Here is a 19524-nt window from a genome sequence, read left to right on the forward strand (position 1 = left end):
GCATGCCAGCTCTTTCTCCAAGTCTTTGAACCTGAAAGCCATGTTGGCCATGGCTTTTCACAATGGACAATTTCTGCTATTACAAATAAAGCTGATATTAACATTTATGTAGAAGTCTTCATATAAATATGTGCTTTTCTCTCTCTTGGATAAATACCTAAAAATAGAATTACTGAGTTATAAGTTAGATGTATAACTTTTTATAAAACTGCCAAATTGTTTCTCAGTTATCAATTATAATTTTAATAGCTTCTCACCAACACTTGGTATGAAAAGTCATTTTAATTTTAGATATTATTATACTGGTATCACATTGTGGTTTTAAATTATAGTTTTCTAAATGACTAATTATATTGAATATCTTTTCATGTATTTATTTGTAATTGGTATATATTCTTATAGTTTTTCTTTAGAACTTTTGTCCACTTTTTATTAGATTTTCTTTTCTTATAATTGAATGTTAAAAGTTCTTTATTACATATTCAGTATACATGTGCTTTAGCAGGTATTTGACTTTCAAATATTTTTTTTTCTGGCTTAATGGATTGTCTCACTATTCTAGCAACAGTTTCCCCCAAAAGAGCAGAAGTCTCAGTTTTGATGAGGGGTGGTGTGTGTGTGTGTGTTTTCTTACTTGGGAGAATTCTTCAGCTTATCTTTCAATGCTTTTGTTGTATTTATTTTACAAACTAATTTTTTTTCTTATTATCTCTTACAATTTCATTTTTAAAAACTCTTGTTCTTATTTCATGAATGTGACATCTTTTATCTTTCTGAAGATATACATCATAGAATCTTGAAGAATTTATGCACTTATGCTTTTTCTGTTAATTCTATTTCCTGTTGTTTCTCTCTCTCTCTCTCTCTCTCTCTCTCTCTCTCTCTCTCTCTCTGTCTCTCTCTCTCTCGATCACTACTGTCAATGACTGCATTTGTTTTCTCTAGACTAGCTAATTTCTCTGGAAAGTGCTCTATTCTCCAGTATTCTGTGAATCAAACTAGAGAGTTCTCAACATTCAGAATGTAGAATTTCATTTATTTGCTTTGTTTTCTGAATAGCATATCACACCCACCTTTTCCTAAACCATGTGGTGCTGGTTTTAGAACAATTCCATTTCTGCTTCCATTTCTCTACAGAATAAACATCTGGTCTTTTTCCAGAGAACAGAGTTGCCCAACCATGTGAGCTGATGAGGATACTTGGGATCTAATTACTCCTCTTAAAAGTTTTCATTCAATCCTCCTATTTTAAGCCTTACCATTTTCCCTCACTGATTCAGAAACCTTGAATCTCTATTTCCTGAGTCTAGTGTTCCCTTTGAGATTCAGTTAGATCCTCATTCACATCCCACCTTGTAGGCACTTAGATTTCAGTTTTCTCCACACTGCTTAAATACTCTCCCATTGACTTATCCTAATTCAAAAGACTATTTTCTTTCCTTCTTCTATTTCCTTTCCTTTTTTCTGTTCTTCTGGCTTCATACTACTTTTATTATGTTTTTCCTTTTTGTAACTTTTAGAGAAGAGTCTGTATAAACCCATCTGTTTGGATATGTTTCATTCACAGGACAGCCTCTCATACACTGATCTTTCACACTGTAGCCAGAGCGATCTTTCTAAAGTGGAACTTGGACAAAAGTCACATCACTCCAGTGCTTAGACATTAGCGTGGCCTGCCATTGTCTGCAGTCAATTTATCCCCATGTCATATAGGGCCCTTCATGCTCTGCTCTTTCCCTCTTCTGTAGCTCTGTGCTGCGCACTGCCACACTCATGATCTAATTGTACCACAAACTCTTGCAGTTTCACTGACATGTGGCATTGTTATGCTTTTTTTAAAAAAGCCGCAAAACAAAACATGCCATTCCTCTGCCTGAATACCTCCTACCCCTGTGACTCAGAGGTAGATCATTAAGGACACAGTGATAAACATGCTTCTGATTATTCCCTTTATGTGGCATTGAAATAGTTCAGGTGCTTGCCTGTCACATTGGCTAAACTATAAGCACTTGTGGTAAAGGACAAACTTTTTCACTGACTTATTCTTGGTAACTACCATAGTTCCAGACACAGAATAGTCAAATTCATAATTAAAGGTTAATTTTTCCCTCTATTTGTCTAGATGTTCTCCATCTTTTTAGAGTTGTATGAAGAGCTAAACTGGGAAGAGTGGTGCAAAGATTCCTTGGTGAACCATTACACTGCAGAATTTGTGTTCTGTGCTTCATAATACATTCTGGGCCACATCAAAGACAGAGGAGCCATATGGAGTGTAACAACTTAAATGAAAGGAAACAAAAATTGTCAGAAGAAGTTAACCCAAAGGCAACATTGAAAGACAGGGGTTAGGAGAGGGGGCAGGGGATGGAAACACAGCTGAAGTCGGCATCAGAAGAATATGCATTGGGTCACAGAATAATATTCTCTGGAGGAGAAAGATACTTTTAAGCCTTTGGAAAGAAATGCAATAAATATTTCACAAGCCTGCCAAGAAATGCAGGAGGTAGAGAAGTTATTTATTATCCAGAGACCTCCATACAGTTGCTTTCCTCCTACACCAGGAAAGGAAAATATCTTTTAGCTTATCTTTATAATATGATCTTTTTGGTTTGCTGCAATTAAGATGGACTGAAAAAGGAAGAATTATAAACTGTCAAAAGGCTCTAATAAATAAGTAATGGATGCCTATTTCACTAGAGCTTCAGCTCTAAGCACTTGTAAAACAGGCAAATATTATAAACATTGTTTGGCAGTTCAGATACTCAAAATTCAAAGGTGCTTAACCATAGTTAGGTAAATATAGATTTCTTTTTCTTCTGTATAAGACCCTGTCAGTTCTACATTATCAGTGTTCTCCTTCTCATTCTTTACAGTCCCATGTTGCCTAATTGACTCCCTTTTCCTTTTTTGTTCACAATGGAGCATGTATTTTAAGCCAAAGAAAGGGCATCTAACCATGACACAGGCAGCATCCTGGGTGTGGGGTGGCTGGCATAATGGTGACCTTCTCAAAGTGCCATGTAATCTAGATCTTACTAAATCAGGAGTTGGCAAGGGTAGATGTCTCAGATAGAGGGGAGCTACATGAAACTATAATAATAGTTTCAGGTGGGAAGGTGCCTTCTGTGCTGCGAGAACTGCATAAGGTTCAACGTGGCCAGCCTGTGTTGTGCTACAAGTCCATGCAGCTGAAGGATGACAAAACACAGCAGACTAAACATATGTGGGCCTCAGAATGCTTGGGCTCAAACTTGGCTCTCCTGCTTACTGGCTACACAGTTCTGGACAATTTACTTGGCCTATCTAAGCCTCAGTTTAGTAATCTGTAAAATGAGAGTAATTATAGTAGCTCCCCCTATGCATTATTGTGAAATTATGCATCTAAAGTATTTAGAACAGTGCCTGTTGTATCATAAATAATTGGTGTTAACTCTTATTTGATTATAATTATCAAGCCCCAATTTTAGTACTTAATAGTCCACCTTCATAATTATGCCTGCATGTCTTGTTCATGGTGATTGTTGCTAAATTACCCTGTTACTGCTGCTTGATGAAGCTCCCTCTTCTCTTCTGTTGGTTCCAGAGATTTCTTTACTATTCTATTAAGATTGATGCCTCCATGAATTGATTACTTGTGGTATAATAACAGAGTATTACAGGCTTCGCTTTGAGAAGGATTCATCGGTATAGCTATGAAAGGCCTTTGTTGGTATTCCTGTGATGTGGTCCAATTATTGTAGTTTAGTCAAAGAAGGGACTCATATTTTATGCTTTGCAGGCCTCATAGAATGAGCTGTTATTGAGCTTCCTGGGTGGGGACAGGCTTTCTCTTGAAGAGTTCAGCTAGCCCTAATGCTGGCTGGAATGAGAAATGTAACCTCACGGATAGGCTCGCATAGCTAGAAGATTAACAAGCATGATCTTAAAATTATGCCTGCCTCAGTTGAGAACAAAAGTGTTAACGTTTTTCTAGATGAAAAAAATAGAGGTCACATAACAAAGGAGTGGAAATAGCATGTAGCTGGCATTCTAGACCCTTGTATTGGGCTGAAGAAATAGGGTTGTGAACTGAGTTGCCAAAGGCTGATCATGCTTTGCAAAACATACTAAAATGGAGAGCTGTTTCTACCAGTGAGTAATATGGAAAATCTTTCCATAAAAATCATACCATCATCAGTGTTAAACAAAGGTTATAATAATAGTTTCTTCACCCCAGGATTGTTGGGAAGATTTGATGATATAATACCTGCAGTGTACCATAGAACAAAGGGAAGGCTTTTACTACCATTGATAGTAGGGTATAGGTAGCATAGTTTGGTAGTTAGAGAAAGTACAGCCTGAGTTTGAAACCCAGCTAATTACTGAGAGCCAAGTACCAGTGGGCAACGGATTAAACTCTCTATGCTCCTGTTTCTTCATCTTCTGAAGGTGGATATGTGTTGCTATCTATCTCACAGAGAATTGTAAGGGGTACACGAGTAAACACATGGAAAGCACATGAAATGGTTTTTGGCCCCAAGTAATTGCTAAATATAAATGCTCATAACAGCAATTCTATTGCAAAAACAATTTATATCTACCTGAAAAGCACATGGTTAATCATATCTTTTGATTAAATTAATGTTTTCAGGAAGATAATTCTTTGAGAAGTTTACAGATTTGTAAACTGCTGAAACAAATTTGTAGCTGCAAAATCATCCTATATTCTATATTATTATTCTGTATTATTAATCTTATAATATAAATTAACTGCGGTGCAAACATAACTGAGCCATATCCTAATCTACTTTTTGAACTTCACAAGTATGATTTAAGATTACATTTCTTTCCCTAAGGAAACAGCTCAGTAACTCTTCATTATCTTTCCTCCTCCGGGGTCTTGGTGGTATTGTAGAAGGCAGCATTGATTTTTACTTTTTTTTTTTCATCTGTAGGCAAACAGATATTGTGTCCGGGCAACACCAGCTTTAAGAGCCAAGGGCACACTCTTATTGTTTTCTGTTTTTGGCATTACAATGGTCAAGAAGGTAAGTAGGGCTTTTGGAGATATTTTTGAGGCACATTCTACTACCCATTTTCCTTCCTTTACCTAAGCCCTCTCAAAAATAAACAAAATCTGTAGCTGAACTCCTCTGATCACCACAACATATTGAGGCAATAGTACTGAAAGTGAGACATTTCTATCTTTTCATTGAACAGTGTTCCTGATGGTTCCCAAGGAGAATAAGTCTAATCTGACCATGGCTGGGAAATCTGTAGAGAAAGCAGACTGTAGAGATGATTTTGCCAAAGAGAAGCATTTGAAGCAGGGAGACTCTGGGCCCAGTGGCAGAGAGAATGGGGTGGTCTTTTCCACCATAGAACAGATGCCGGGACATTGATTTCTCACTATGATGATAACAGCAGGGCAGAGCCTGAGATATGGGCTTTACATAATTACTGAGCACCTATCACTACATGGGCCTTGAATCTCCTATTTGTATCCTCCCAGACATTCAGGAAGTAAACAGGGCTAGTCTACTTAGCAACCTAAGAAGGCTGACAGTGTGGGCCTCTGACACTCAGTCATGAATAATTTGGGTTCTAGTCACTCACTAATTTATGAATATTTATTGAGGGACTGCTATAAGCCAGACACTATTCTTGACACTACATATGCAGAGGAGAACAAGAGAGTCAAGATTCCTGCCCTCATGGACCTTAGAATATTCTAGACAGAGGGGTCAGTGTGTGCAGGGAATATAGGCAGAGATGACTTGGAAGAAGGCCAATGTGGCTGGAGAAGTGAGCAGAGAGTTGTTCCAAGAGGCAGGCAAGAGCAGGTCATTCAGGGCTTTGCAGGCATGGTCAGGGGCATAGATTTCATTCTAAGTGTGATGATAAGCTACTAGGACTTTAACCAGGAGAGTGACATGACATGATGCACAACTTATAAAGTTAATTCTGTGGGCAGAGGGGCAAGAGTAGAAGCTGGTCTCCCCATTGGGAGGTGATACCCATTAAGATGACGATTTTCCCGAGCAAGGGTAGTGGCAGTGGAGATGGAGAGCAGTAGATAGATTCGGGATGGGTTTTGAAGATGAACCCACAGGACTTCATCAATTAGATGGAAATGAGAGTAAAAGATGAGTTGGAGGGATTTCTGCATTCTTGTAGAACACATGGTAATGGTGTGTATTGATACTGAATGCTAAGGGACAAAGGAAACAGATTTTTAAAATATATATATTTTATTTATTTTTCTTACAGAGAGGAAGGAAGAGAGATAGAGAGCCAGAAACGTCCATGAGAGAGAAACAGCAACCAGCCGCCTCCTGCACACCCCCCACCGGGGATATGCCCGCAACCAATGTACATGCCCCTGACCGGAATCGAACCTGGAACCCTTCAGTCCGCAGACCGACGCTCTACCGCTGAGCCAAACCAGTTTCGGCAGGAAACAGATTTTTTAGGGGAAATAATTCTATATTAGTCACGTTAAGTTTGAGATGCCAATAGACAGGTAGGCATAGTCATCAAATTTTAAAAATTGGGGATTTGAACTTGAAGCAACCAGAGATAAAAACATTATAAATATAGTTGGTATTTAAAGCATAGGCATTGGATTAAGTCCCCCGGCAATTATCTGCTTTTGAACAGGTAATCTCCAAATCAAAACAAAATACTTACAATCTATTTTATATTTATCTCAATCATTGCTTTACCTTCAGATTCTTAAATACTGTTCTTTTTCAAGGCTATTGTTGTTAAATACACATTTCATTTAATACTTTTTACATTCCTTGTTCCTATTATAGCAAAGTCCTTCACTTCAAGTCTTGGTCGGTTTCTCCATCTTTAGTTTTGTTTCTGTACTTCAGATCCCGAGACAAAGGCAGCTGATGCTCCATAATTCCCCTAGGCCATGAGTATCTTAATGAGGACCCAGAAGAAGCATCTGAAGCGTTAGACAATAACTTATTTGAGCAGGAGCAGGAAGATTCATATTTAGATAATTCTCTTTTCACAGCATCATTATCTCAGAATGCCTCACTGACAGTCGTAAAGATAATAGCATTCAAAATGTAAAGAATGAAACAATACGTATGGTAATGAGGGAGACAGAAAAGACAGTAGTAATGAAAAAATAACAAGACAGAGATTCTAATATTGTAAATACACAAGTTTGCATTAGTGACAGATTATCTCTGTAATGCCAAGCTGAGATAATTTAGAAGCCAATGTAACAACTACTGAACAACATAGAAGGTGTCAATCCAGTGCCAGTTAATGCATTTAGAGAATTAAACCTGTTCTGAATAATTAGGCGTGCACATGAATCTGGAACGAGCAGGTTGCTGTTATATGTATAGAATTGGTGGAACTGCACAGCCTTTTAAGTAAAGCGTGCCTCTAATCAGGAGCATACAGAAATCAGAGACAGAAAAAAATCTCTTATAAAAATCAATGACTTGTCTACGTATGTAATAAATCTACAAACAACATCATTATAACCACTTTATTGACAGACTGAAATGTGTTTCGCACAAATAAGAAAGAGCTTAATTATCTTCCAACCTTACTCGTCAAGCATACTCTGTTGGATCTTTTTTTTCCCGTCTTCCCTCTACCCCTTGGTTGCCTTGCAGGCAAAATTCATACTTTTCTAATATTAGAACAATTGTGTTCTATTAATGAAGACTCATATTGGGGAAATATAAGTTTCAGTGTTGTCTAAATCAAAATTTTAATCTTATACTAACTCACAACTTCTCACTTCCTGTCTATTTAGGCCTAACCTACCACAGGGGCAGGGTTTGTTTTGCTTTCCTACTCCTCCTTGTCCTTGACTCCAACCCCAAATATCATACCTGCACCTTCCAGGGTCATGGGAAGAGAAGGCATACTAAAGGAAGTCTTGACTTGCTTGGAGCTATTGGAATTGAACATCATTACCCCTGGGGGAAGAGGTCCAGATGTTGGCTCCTTCTTGGGACACATCTACAGAGTGCCTTAGAAGTCCTCAGAACTCTGACTTGAGCCATGTTCTCCTGACTCTTTTGAAATGCACCTCCTTCCCTCATCCCTATCTACCAGTGTTATACATTTACACTTCTTATTGCTAGGGTCTCTATAAAGCAACAAGCCTCCTTTTTGAATAGGATGCCATTCACTTTCTAATCCCTGGAACCTTACATGGTATCTTATTCATAGATGTGAATAAGATAAGAATCTTGATATGGGAATACTAGCCTGAGTAATTCCAAAGGATCCCATGTAATCACAAGGATTCTTATAAGAGGGAGCCATAGCGAGAAGGACAGAACTGAGGTCAAAGAGGAGAGAAGGTGCTACACTGCTAGCTGTGAATATATAGCAAGGGACCATGAACCAAGGAATATAGGCAGCTTCTAGAAGGTGGAAAAGACAGGGAAACAGATCTCCCCAAGAGCCTCCAGAAAAAAAGCAGCCCTGCAGACCTATTTTAGACTTCTGACTTCCAGAACTCTAAGATAATAAATTTGTGTTGTTTTAAACCACGCAATTCGTGGAATTTATTACGGTGGCAATAGGAAATGAACACAGGTGCCTTCCAGATGACTTGAATTTTGTAGACACCCTTTAGGGCTGGCTGATCCCAGGCTGCCCCCAAAGCTGCTCTCTCTCTTCACCTTTTGCACAGTGGCCCCAGCCAATCTCCCATCTTGAATTCTGAAGATAGAGGCAGACACCAGTTTCAAGGGGCCCAGTTGCCTCCAAAGCTCAAGGGTGACATGACAAACTCTCCCAGGATTTCTTCACAGCTGCATTTGAGCTGCAGCTTGCAGTTCTCACAATGAAGAGAAATATGCCTCTTCTTTTCTTGATCTCCCAATTGTTATGAGTCGTCTTCAGAACCTTCTTTATTTTCTTTAGAAGAAAATACCATTCTCCACTCTACCCCATGAATAAAAGAAGAGTTAAAGTGTGCCTAAGAGCTGGTAATTACTACATCTGGATGTTTCTCCCTGGAGTTGCTGGTCTACTCTTTATATGGGCTCTTTGGAGTATTTGGAGGTGAGCCTTGATTTGTGTCAACCCTTAATAATTCACAGGGATGTATTTAGCAGCTGCTTTTTATAATGTAAGGATATTTATTGCCCCTTTTCCTGCTTAGGGCTTAGTCTCAAATTCCAAGGTAACAGGAAAAGTTTCATTTAACATGTTGTTGAAAAATCTGTATGCTGTGTTCAGAACTGTTCTGAGTGGGGGAAAAAGGTGTGTGCTCTAGGATTTGAGTGTTCTAGGAAAGTCATTTTTATTTAAAATTTTTGTATTTCTGCTTAAAATTATTTATTTGGGTTCTGTTCCTTTGGGTTAACAATGCACGGATTAGTCTTTTTAAAAATGCAACAAAGTGGGATTTTGGATGACTGACCAAGGGCCTGTCTTTTCTACTATTGTGTTTGCGAAATTTACTATGGTGATATTTTCCTAGTGTCTAGCATAGTGCCTGGCACAAAATGGATACTCAACACATGTTTGTTGAATAACTGAATAAGTGAATCATTATATCCATTTGTTTATTATGAATAAATAACCTTCCCACCTCTTCTAATCAGGTGTCATGGCTTGATTGGCAAAGACTAAAGGGGGAAGCTGAAATAAGATCTATATAATAAAAGCATAATATGCTAATTAGACCAGACATCCTTCCAGATGACCTTCCAAGATGAAGCTGCAGTGGAGTGGGGGTGGCAGGGTGGGCAAGCCCCTTGCACAAATTTCACGCATCGGGTCTCTAGTGCTCATATAAAGCTGGAGGGAAGCCAAGGGTCCAGAGTGCTGATGGTTGGGGAGAAAAATGTAGGAAAGAGGTATAAGCCTGTGAAGATATCTTGCCTGCTTTGGACTTTTCTTTTTATTTTTGCCTCTGGCTGTTATGAATATGCAAATTAGATAACACACTTAGGGCACCATGAGCAGGGCAGTAATGGGAAGGTCTTTGGTAAGTAGAGCACTTTTAAAATAGTGTATTTTCCCCACCAAATGAAAGACCAAATCTGGGCTCTGTCTTGATATGAGTATCTGACCATCTAGCCATATAAGAGTGAAATCAGTGGAAACCTAGTACATCCACACAGAATATGAAAATACAACTCTAGGTTGAGCTTTTAAGGACCACTTCAGGTCATTTGGTTGCTTTTATTTAGCTTGGTACATGAGGCCCCTTGCTTTCTGTTAAAAATGTACCATAGATATTTTGCTCATGTTTTACCTATCCTTCAACCTCACGTTAAATTTTTGACAGTGAAATTTTGAATGACTGAAATAAGTTGAAAATGCAATAGTATGAAGGTTTTCAACAATCTTTTAACTAGGTCATTCAGAGTGTCTAATTAGTCATTGTTTAGACCCAGTTTTTAAGTTAAAAATTAAAAGAATTAAATCAATGTATAAAAGCCTGGCACAGAAATGTAAGCTTATTTTACTTTTGAGATATTATTTCTTTAACCTATGCTTCATTAAATTGAATACTGAATATAACGTTTCATTATATTTAATACTTAGTGTAAAATTTTCCCCCATAAATATATTTAATTGTTCCATGGGGGAAGTTTTTAATTATATTTTCTGATATATTGGTAATTTAGTGATGAAAACCTGAGTTAAATGTTCTCTCAGTTTATATAATAGAAACATAGGTTCAATTTTCTATTTCATGCCATACTTCTTAAAGTTAGTGAATGACACATGGCTATAATTTCATATTTTGGTTAGCATACACTTAGTCCATGAGTGCTTTACCAATTTTAAATTATTTAAATACAATAAAATAAGCTGTGATAAAAGTGAAGTTGAATATATTAAAAACTTTCTTTGAAAATGAAAAAGTCTCTTAGTCTTTTTTTAGATATCAGAAATATTTTGTGGACATCTTTTATAGTGGTATTTGGCAGAGTATATGTGATGGTTAATAGACACTGCTGGCTGCTATGATTACAGTGAATGGAATATTAAACTAGTTGAAATGTAGGGAGTGAAATTGTAGTATCTATTGTAATGTATGGAATTACAGCATTTTAAAACTTGTTGATTACCCCTGACAATTGAGATATTCCAACTTTCTAAATGTTTCACCACACAGGCAAAGTTTTAATATTTAAAGAGTATTAAATTTGTGTAGCTGTGGTCACTGGATAGGTTTTGATGGAGTAAAGAAGAGTGAGGTTACAAAGATTAAAGTAAAAAGACAATATACTCATTGAGAGAGCTTGGGCTTGGGATGGCTTTTCTCCTTTGATTATCGTTTATTAGCAGTGTGTACTTGGCAATTTATTATTCCCTCATAATTTAATTTCCTGAACTTTAAAATATAGAAAATAATTCCTAACTTCCAGGGTGTTTATAAGAAATAATGTATGCTGTGTAAGTTGCTTAGTCCCTAGCACATTTTTTGGCGCAATAAATGGTAATTTCTTGCCTTCCTTTAAAGATACTGTTTAAACAGAAGACTGTCCAAATAGAATCATAAAATTATAAAATGTTTAGAAATGTGTAGCTCATTTAGAAATTTCCTAATGTAATTTTTTTTAAAAAAATTGAGATGCAAAATAGTCATTGAGGATCAGAAATGCTCTTTATTTTTTATTTTTAAAAAACATATTTTATTGATTTTTTTTACAGAGAGGAAGGGAGAGAGAGAGACAGACAGACAGAGAGAGAGACAGAGAGAGAGTTAGAAACATCGATGAGAGAGAAACATACATCAGCTGCCTCTTGCACACCTCCCATTGGGGATGTGCCTGCAACCAAGGTAAGGTACATGCCCTTGACCGGAATCAAACCTGGGGCCTTTTAGTCCTCAGGCTGACACTGTATCCACTGAGACAAAACGGTTTCAGCCAGAAATGCTCTTTAAGAAAGAGAAAGCTATTTCTGATTTTATAAGTTTAAAATAAAAATAAAAATCTGTTCCAATATGATACTTTAAAAGTCTTAGAACAGTAAAAAGCAAAAGAAAAAAATTCTAGAACATGACAATTTTGCAAAGTAATGGATTTTGGTATTCTTGCAGATAATTGTATAACTCTAATTAAAGTCAGAACTGAAAAAGGTTTTTAAATTATTCAATTTTATTATGTCTTAGTATTTTTATTGATTTCAGAGAGAAAGGGAGAGGAATATATATAGAAACATCAATGATGAAAGAGAATCATTGATTGGCTGCCTCCTGCATGTCCCACACTGGGGATCAAGTGGGCAACTTGGGCATGTGCCCTGACCAGGAATCAAATGGTAAACTCCTGGTTCATAGGTCAATGTTCAACCACCAAGCCACACTGACCAGGCTCAATTTTATTCTTGAAGCTCAGAAAGACTGGATGACTTGCCCAAGATCATGCAGGTACTTCGAAAGACATAAGCCCAGAGCAGTAAAGGGGAAAGAAAGAGAGAAAAGTGACATAGGAAAAGTTAAAAAAAACACACAATGAAATGCAACCATTTTAATGTGTCAGTCACTACATCAGCAAGTCATGTAGCAGCTGTATTTGCTTGGTATATGGGATTTTCCTAGATTTTTAAAGAAGAACTGCACCTTGGAGCAGTCCATGAAGAGAGAAAGAGAAATTTACTTGTGTAGGTCCATTTTATCATTCATTTCCCAATGGTGAAATTTATTCCACAGGCAGAAGCTCACATTTCCAGGTAGTGTTATCTAACACCTTGGTTTCCGTTAGCAAGCCTGATCCTTAGGGAATGGCATTTCATCTAGCTTCTAGGGGCTATTTGGCAGGGTGAGATGCTGACCAAGGGAAAGAGAAAAGGAGAGTCAAAGGGACTTAAAAAGAAGAACAAGATTTGTACCCAATTTACATGCATTATCAGATTTGCAAGCATTATGACAATCATAGGAGATAGTATTATTCTTGCTCATTGCTGTATCCCAACGGTCGTACCCACTAAGCAGTTAATACATGTTGGTAAACTGAAGTACTAGATGATTAAATGAATGGCTGAATAAAACTCTTGTTTTCTGTCCCCCAAAGCAAAATATCTCCCAAGGTGTAAGTCTCTCAAGTCAAATGAGTCCTGCATTTGTATTTTGTCAGATTTTGGCATGGCAGATAAACAAAAGATTCAGAGTCAATTCACTTGCCTGGCCCATCTTTCTTTTTTGGCCTCTGGTAGAGATTTTCATTTAAAACTGAAGTCTCAAGCTCAAATGCCTTTTAGGGCCAGTCAGATAATATAAATGAATATACCGTATTTTTTGGACCATGAGACGCACTTTTTTCCCCCCAGAAGTGGGGGGAAAAAGTCCCTGTGTCTTATGGTCCAAATATAGCCTACACATATATTAATACTTTAAAAAAAAAGTTTTTTTACTTGCCCGGCTCTGTGTGGTCTCTGTGTGCTTGCCCGGCTCTAAAATGGTTCTAAATGCTGCTGTTTACTTTACAGGGTTGATTACATGTGTTTATGACTGTGATGTTGGGTTTTAATGCACATAAAATATTTTAGGACACTATTTGTTTCAGAATCTTTTTTTCTTCATTTCCCTTCTCTAAAAACTGGTGCGTCTTATGGTCCGGTGCGTCTTATGGTCCGAAAAATATGGTAAGTAAAGTATAAAAGTAATAGGTTGTGGACAGTGTAAATGCCACCTAATGTCATTCAAATTTCAATCTTGGCCAAATAAAGTAGGTGTGAAGTCAAAGTAGGCACTCAACAATTTGCAATATTTTTAGTTGTTTTTTTTTAAAAATCCTCACCCAAGAATATGTTTTTATTGATTTGTTTAGAGATAATAAGAGAGAAACATTAATGTAAGAGAGAAATATCAGTTGGTTGCATCCTGACTGGGGATAGAACCCACAACCTAGGTATATGTCTAACCTGCAGCCTTTTGGTGTACGGGATGACACTCCAACCAACTGAGCCACCCGACCAGGGCTCAACAGTTTGCTCTTTACTTTGCTTCAATTTTTCTTTCTTATATTAATACAAAAATCTTAGATGCCTACATATAAAAAAGAAAGCCTTTGGTTTGTTTTTATCAATAATATGATAATTAATAAAGACTGCCTGACATTAACATTGAATTTGTATGTGCAATCACCAAAAATATCTTTTGTAAAATATTGCAAACCCTTATTTAGGACTTCTTTCCATTTTCACTGGACTTTGTCATCACAGACCTGGAGCTCAGGTTCTAACATATTACCACTAAGAGTCATTGGTATTCGTATTAGGAATATGTAATGAATCTTAATAGCATTAACTTATCTCAGAATGCTCAGGCATACTAATGTGGGTTTGCACTGGCATACACATGCTCATAATTAAGGAAGGGATATTTCTTTACCCTTATTTCTGGGCTTCTCTGATAAGTTGTTATGCAGCTGGCATTCAATGCAAATTGGAGTTTGCTGGCTTCTGATATGCATACTCAAACTAATCAGCAGATTACTTGTGTGGAGACTGCCTTCCTCTAAGCATTTAGAATAAATAATGGAATCTTGCTTTGAATTTATAAAATGCTGAATGGCCTAATTTAGACCCTTATAAAATCTACCTAGGTAAATATGGATTTCATGTATAAAAAGAACATTTGTTGGCCACTGTAGAGCCTGGAAAATGAATACCACTGTATTGTTATAAAAGTGATTACTATTGAACAAAATTAAAAAAATATATATTGTTATTGTTTTCAGAGAGGAAGGAAAAAGGAGAGAGATAGGAATGTCAATGATGAGAGAGACTCGTTGATTGGCTGCCTACTGCACACTCCCCACTGGGTACCAAACCCACAAGGGCATGTGCCCTTGACCAGAATCAAACCCAAGACACTTTAGTCCGCAGGCCAATTCTCTATCCACTGAGCAAAACTGACTAGGGCTGAACAAAGTATTTTTTAAATATATTTTATTGAATTTTTACAGAGAGGAAGGGAGAGGAATAGAGAGTTAGAAACATTGATGAGAGAGAAACATCGATCAGCTGTCTCCTGCATACCCCCCACTGGGGATGTGCCCACAACCAAGGTACATGCCTTTGACCAGAAGGAATCAAACCTGGACCTTTCAGTCCAAAAGCCAACGATCTATGCACTGAGCCAAACCGGCTTCGGCTGACCAAAGTTTTTTTATAAAGTGATTGCAGCAACTTAAATATAGAAAAAATTATTAATATAATGTGGTTCCTATTGTCTAAACTAATAAAATGCTACTGAAAATGCTAAATCGCCCCATTAACAGCTAGAGGATTGATTTTAAAATATCTTTTCAGATCCACTTTAAGCTACTCAGGCTTCATTATAGAGAGTGTCCTTAACTCAGACTGGTGACTTTAATATAAATTCTTTAGTGATGAATAAAGAACTTTTGACAAACAGCATTAGGGTTCTGAAGAAATAATAACATCAAGAGAAAAATTTTAGTAAGTATAATTTTTTTGGTAAATTTTGAATGTACTGGAGAGATCAAATGAACTAGACTTCAGAAAAAGATATTAATAAAATAGGCACTATGTATTGGATCAGAACAGTGATATGCTCTGTACTTAGTTGCTTAAGTAATCCTCATCTTGGCTGTGCAATAAATTTATTCTTTTTCTTAGACAAATGAGAAAATTGAGACCCATAGATGCTGTTATTTTCTCAGTTATTAAATGGCATCTATACCTACCGTGTTTCCCCGAAAATAAGACCTAGCGCATGGAAAAATAAGACATCCTCTGAAAATAAGATCTAGCACATCTTTGGGAGCAAAAATTAATGTAAGACATTGTCTTATTTTTGGGGAAACAGGGTATTATATTTGCTGGAATGCAAAATCTTTGTTCTTGATACCCATCCATCTTTGCCAGGCTGTCTTGGGCATGTGGAGCACAGTGTTAAGTGAGCAGAGAAATTTGAAGCAAGCCTCTGGAGATCACAATTATGTTTTCAGACCACTGTTTATATGATACAGCTGGATGCTAGAAGGAAACATGCTTTTTAAAATGTTTTTTAAAATGCCTCTGTGCTCCTGGGTTTTCATTAAGGATCATCTTCTACAGCAGTCTAGCTAAAACCAGAAGATTGTTCAACACAATCCCTGGAGGCAGATATTGAGTTACAACACTGAGACATCTGTGTAAAAATATGTAGGTATGAGCACATGTCAACTTTGTGCCTGAGAATCAGACCGTTGATCTCTTAGGAAGGAGATGAACAGTTTCTCCGAGTGGACTCCCAATAAATTACCACTGTGTAACAGCAATGTTTACTTTTTGTGTCTTTAACTGCTAAGGAGCATTTCTCACTACTCAGATTTCAATGACTCTTCAGCAGGCAGTGTAGCTCCAGATTACACTGACACATTTATGCTGCTGATGGTAAATTTAAGTGTACATGTGGCAGAATAAAGGAAGACAGGTAGAGATTAATAGATGACTTTTTTTTGGACAACATATGGTATTCATACTTTTTGGTTCATCCCATTAAGTGACTTGGATAGTAGAAGGGAGAGATTAGTATTTTGTAAAATGTGAAATGTTTAGTGTTATTGAGACACCAAACAGGTGGCCATTGCCAAAAGCCACTTTTAGCCTTGCTCATGTAGCTCATCTTTATGACTTGGCTATATTAGTTTACTTTTGATGCATAATAAATCATCACATATTTATTGGGTTAAAACAATACTCATTGATTAGCTTACAGTTATTTTATGTTGCAAGCCCAATAATAGCAAGACTGAATAGTCCCTGCTCAGGGTCCCAGAAGGCCAAAATCAAGGTGCTGGCAGAGTAGAGTTCTTGTTCTGAACATTGGGAGAAAAATCAGCTTCCAAGCTTATATTCTTATTGCAGAATTAAGTTCCTTGGACTGAGGTCCCAATTTCCTTGCTGGTTCTCAGCATCTAGAGGCTACTCTCAGGTTTTTTTCCATGTAGCCCATCTATTGATATTTTTAAACCAGGAGCCCTGTTTCAACTCCTGTATGCCTGGAATCTTTCTGATTTCTTCCTCCACTGCTCACCAACGAAAACTCTCTGTATTAAAGAGTTCACGTGATTAGGTGAGCCCCACCTAGCATGTATATATAAGAAGGAATAAAAAATGATAGTAAATTAAATTAAAAATTTTCCTTAATAGACAACTGATTAAAGAAAAAATAATCACAATTTATTTTGGGTTATGTGTTTAATGTAATGCTATATCTGCAAGGTGTCCCCCAAAAATGTATACACACTTTAACAGCTGATAGCTCAATTTTGAAAACAAAATGTATTTTTAATAAACACTGCCTTTATAATATATAAATAATAACCACTGCACAAAGGACAGGAAGGGGGTAAATTAGAGTGTAATATAAATTTTTCACATTATACTTGAAGTAGTATAGTATTAGATAAAGTTAGATTATTATGAGTTAAGGATGCATATTGCTATAATGAGAATGTCCATTAAAATATTAAGATAGTGAGATATAGCTAAAATGCCAATAGGGATAATAAAATTGATTAATAAAAAATTGATCCAAAAAAGGAAAGAGGAACAAAGAACAAATAGGGCATATAAAAAACAAATATCTAATGGTAGACTTAACCACAACTTAAGATATTATACTTAGAAAACAATAATTAAAACTTAATTATCAATAGCCATATTGCATGTTAATGGTTCTAAAAATTAAAAGGCACAGATTATTAGAATGGATTTGTTTTAAAAGCAAAACCTAATCATATGTTACTTACGAAGTATCATCTTAAATATAAAGATACAAATAGGTGTGTTTTTTATTTTTATTTTTTATTTTTTCCTAACAGATCATTTTTACTTTTTATTTATGAGTTACTTCTGCAATATTAATTTTATCCAGTTTTTCAGTTTTTTGTTTTTTTTATTATGGTATCACATAATTGTCCTCATTCCCCCATTCCCATCCCAAACCCCTCCCTACATATTCCCCCACTCCCTGTTGTCCATGGCCACTGGCCATGCCCATATGCATGCACACAAGTCCTTGGTCCCTTGACCAGAATCAAACCTGGGACCCTTCAGTCTGCAGGCCGACGCTCTATCCACTGAGCCTAACTGTTTAGGGCCACAAATAAGTTTTAAAAGTGAAAAATATATTTCATGCAAATAATAGCCACAAGAAAGTTTTTATGGCTATATCAATGTCAGACAAATTAAGTATTAATACAAAGAGTAATACAAGAGCTTAAGTAAAGCATTAAGTAATGAGTCAATTCATGAACAAGATAAAACAATCTTAACTGTATAAGTACCTGATGATGACAGAGCTTCAAACCACCAGAAACACAAATGGACCAAATTAAAGAGATAAATGGACAAATATTGGAAGATTTAATACCATTCTATTAGCAACTGATAGAACACATACACAAGAACACAATAAAAATTAAGAATCTATATAATAAAAGGGTAATATGCTAATTAGACTAGGAGACCTGCAGGACATCCTTCCAGACAAAGCCATGGTGGCAGGGCCGAGGCAAGAGGCAGTTAGGGGCGATCAGGCCAGGAGGGGAGGAAAGTTGGGGGTGAGCAGCTGGCAGGGGAGGGCAGTTGGGGGTGATCAGGTTGGCGGGAATGGGAGAAGTTGGGGACAATCAGGTAGGCAGGGGTGCAATTGGTGGTGAGGAGGCAGGCAGAGGGGAGCAGCTGGGATCGATCAGGCTGGCAGGGGAGAACAGTTGAGGGTGATGAGGCCAGCGGCAGAGCAGTTAGGGGTGATCAGGCAGGCAGGCTGGAGCCAGTGGTCCCAGATTGCAATCGGGCCTAAACCGGCAGTCAGACATCCTCTGAGAGGTCCCAGATTGGAGATGGTGCAGGCCAGGCTGAGGAACAATCCCACCCCCCACTGTGCACAAATTTTGTGCACTGGACCACTATGTTTAAATAATACACTTAATAAATTTAATAGAATTACCATATTTTTCGGACCATAAGACGCACTTTTTTCCCCCCAGAAGTGGCGGGGAAAAGTCCCTGCTTCTTATGGTCCAAATATAGCCTACACATATACTTTAAAAAAGAAGTTTTTTTACTTGCCCGGCTCTGTGTGGTCTCTGTGTGCTTGCCCGGCTCTAAAATGGTTCTAAATGCTGCTGTTTACTTTACAGGGTTGATTACATGTGTTTATGACTGTGATGTTGGGTTTTAATGCACATAAAATATTTTAGGACACTATTTGTTTCAGAATCTTTTTTTCTTCATTTCCCTTCTCTAAAAACTGGTGCGTCTTATGGTCCGGTGCGTCTTATGGTCCGAAAAATACAGTATCTATTGAACACTATTTCCAACAATGGCAGAATATTTTTTTTCTAAATGCATGTGAAATATTTATCAAAATAGACCATATCCTGAACCACATAACAAAGTTTAATAACTAAAATAATATAAATAATTGAGAATGTGTTCTTTGACCAGAATAGACTTGAATTAGAAATCAATAACAATAATGCATTTGCTGCGCGCTCGCATGCACGCATGCGTGCGTGCGGGGGAGGTCACAGCTGGAGAGGAGGAGAGGGCTGGGTGCTGCCTGGC

Source organism: Pipistrellus kuhlii, unplaced genomic scaffold (assembly GCF_014108245.1).
Source record: "Pipistrellus kuhlii isolate mPipKuh1 unplaced genomic scaffold, mPipKuh1.p scaffold_m20_p_7, whole genome shotgun sequence".
In the NCBI taxonomy this organism is placed as follows: domain Eukaryota; kingdom Metazoa; phylum Chordata; class Mammalia; order Chiroptera; family Vespertilionidae; genus Pipistrellus; species Pipistrellus kuhlii.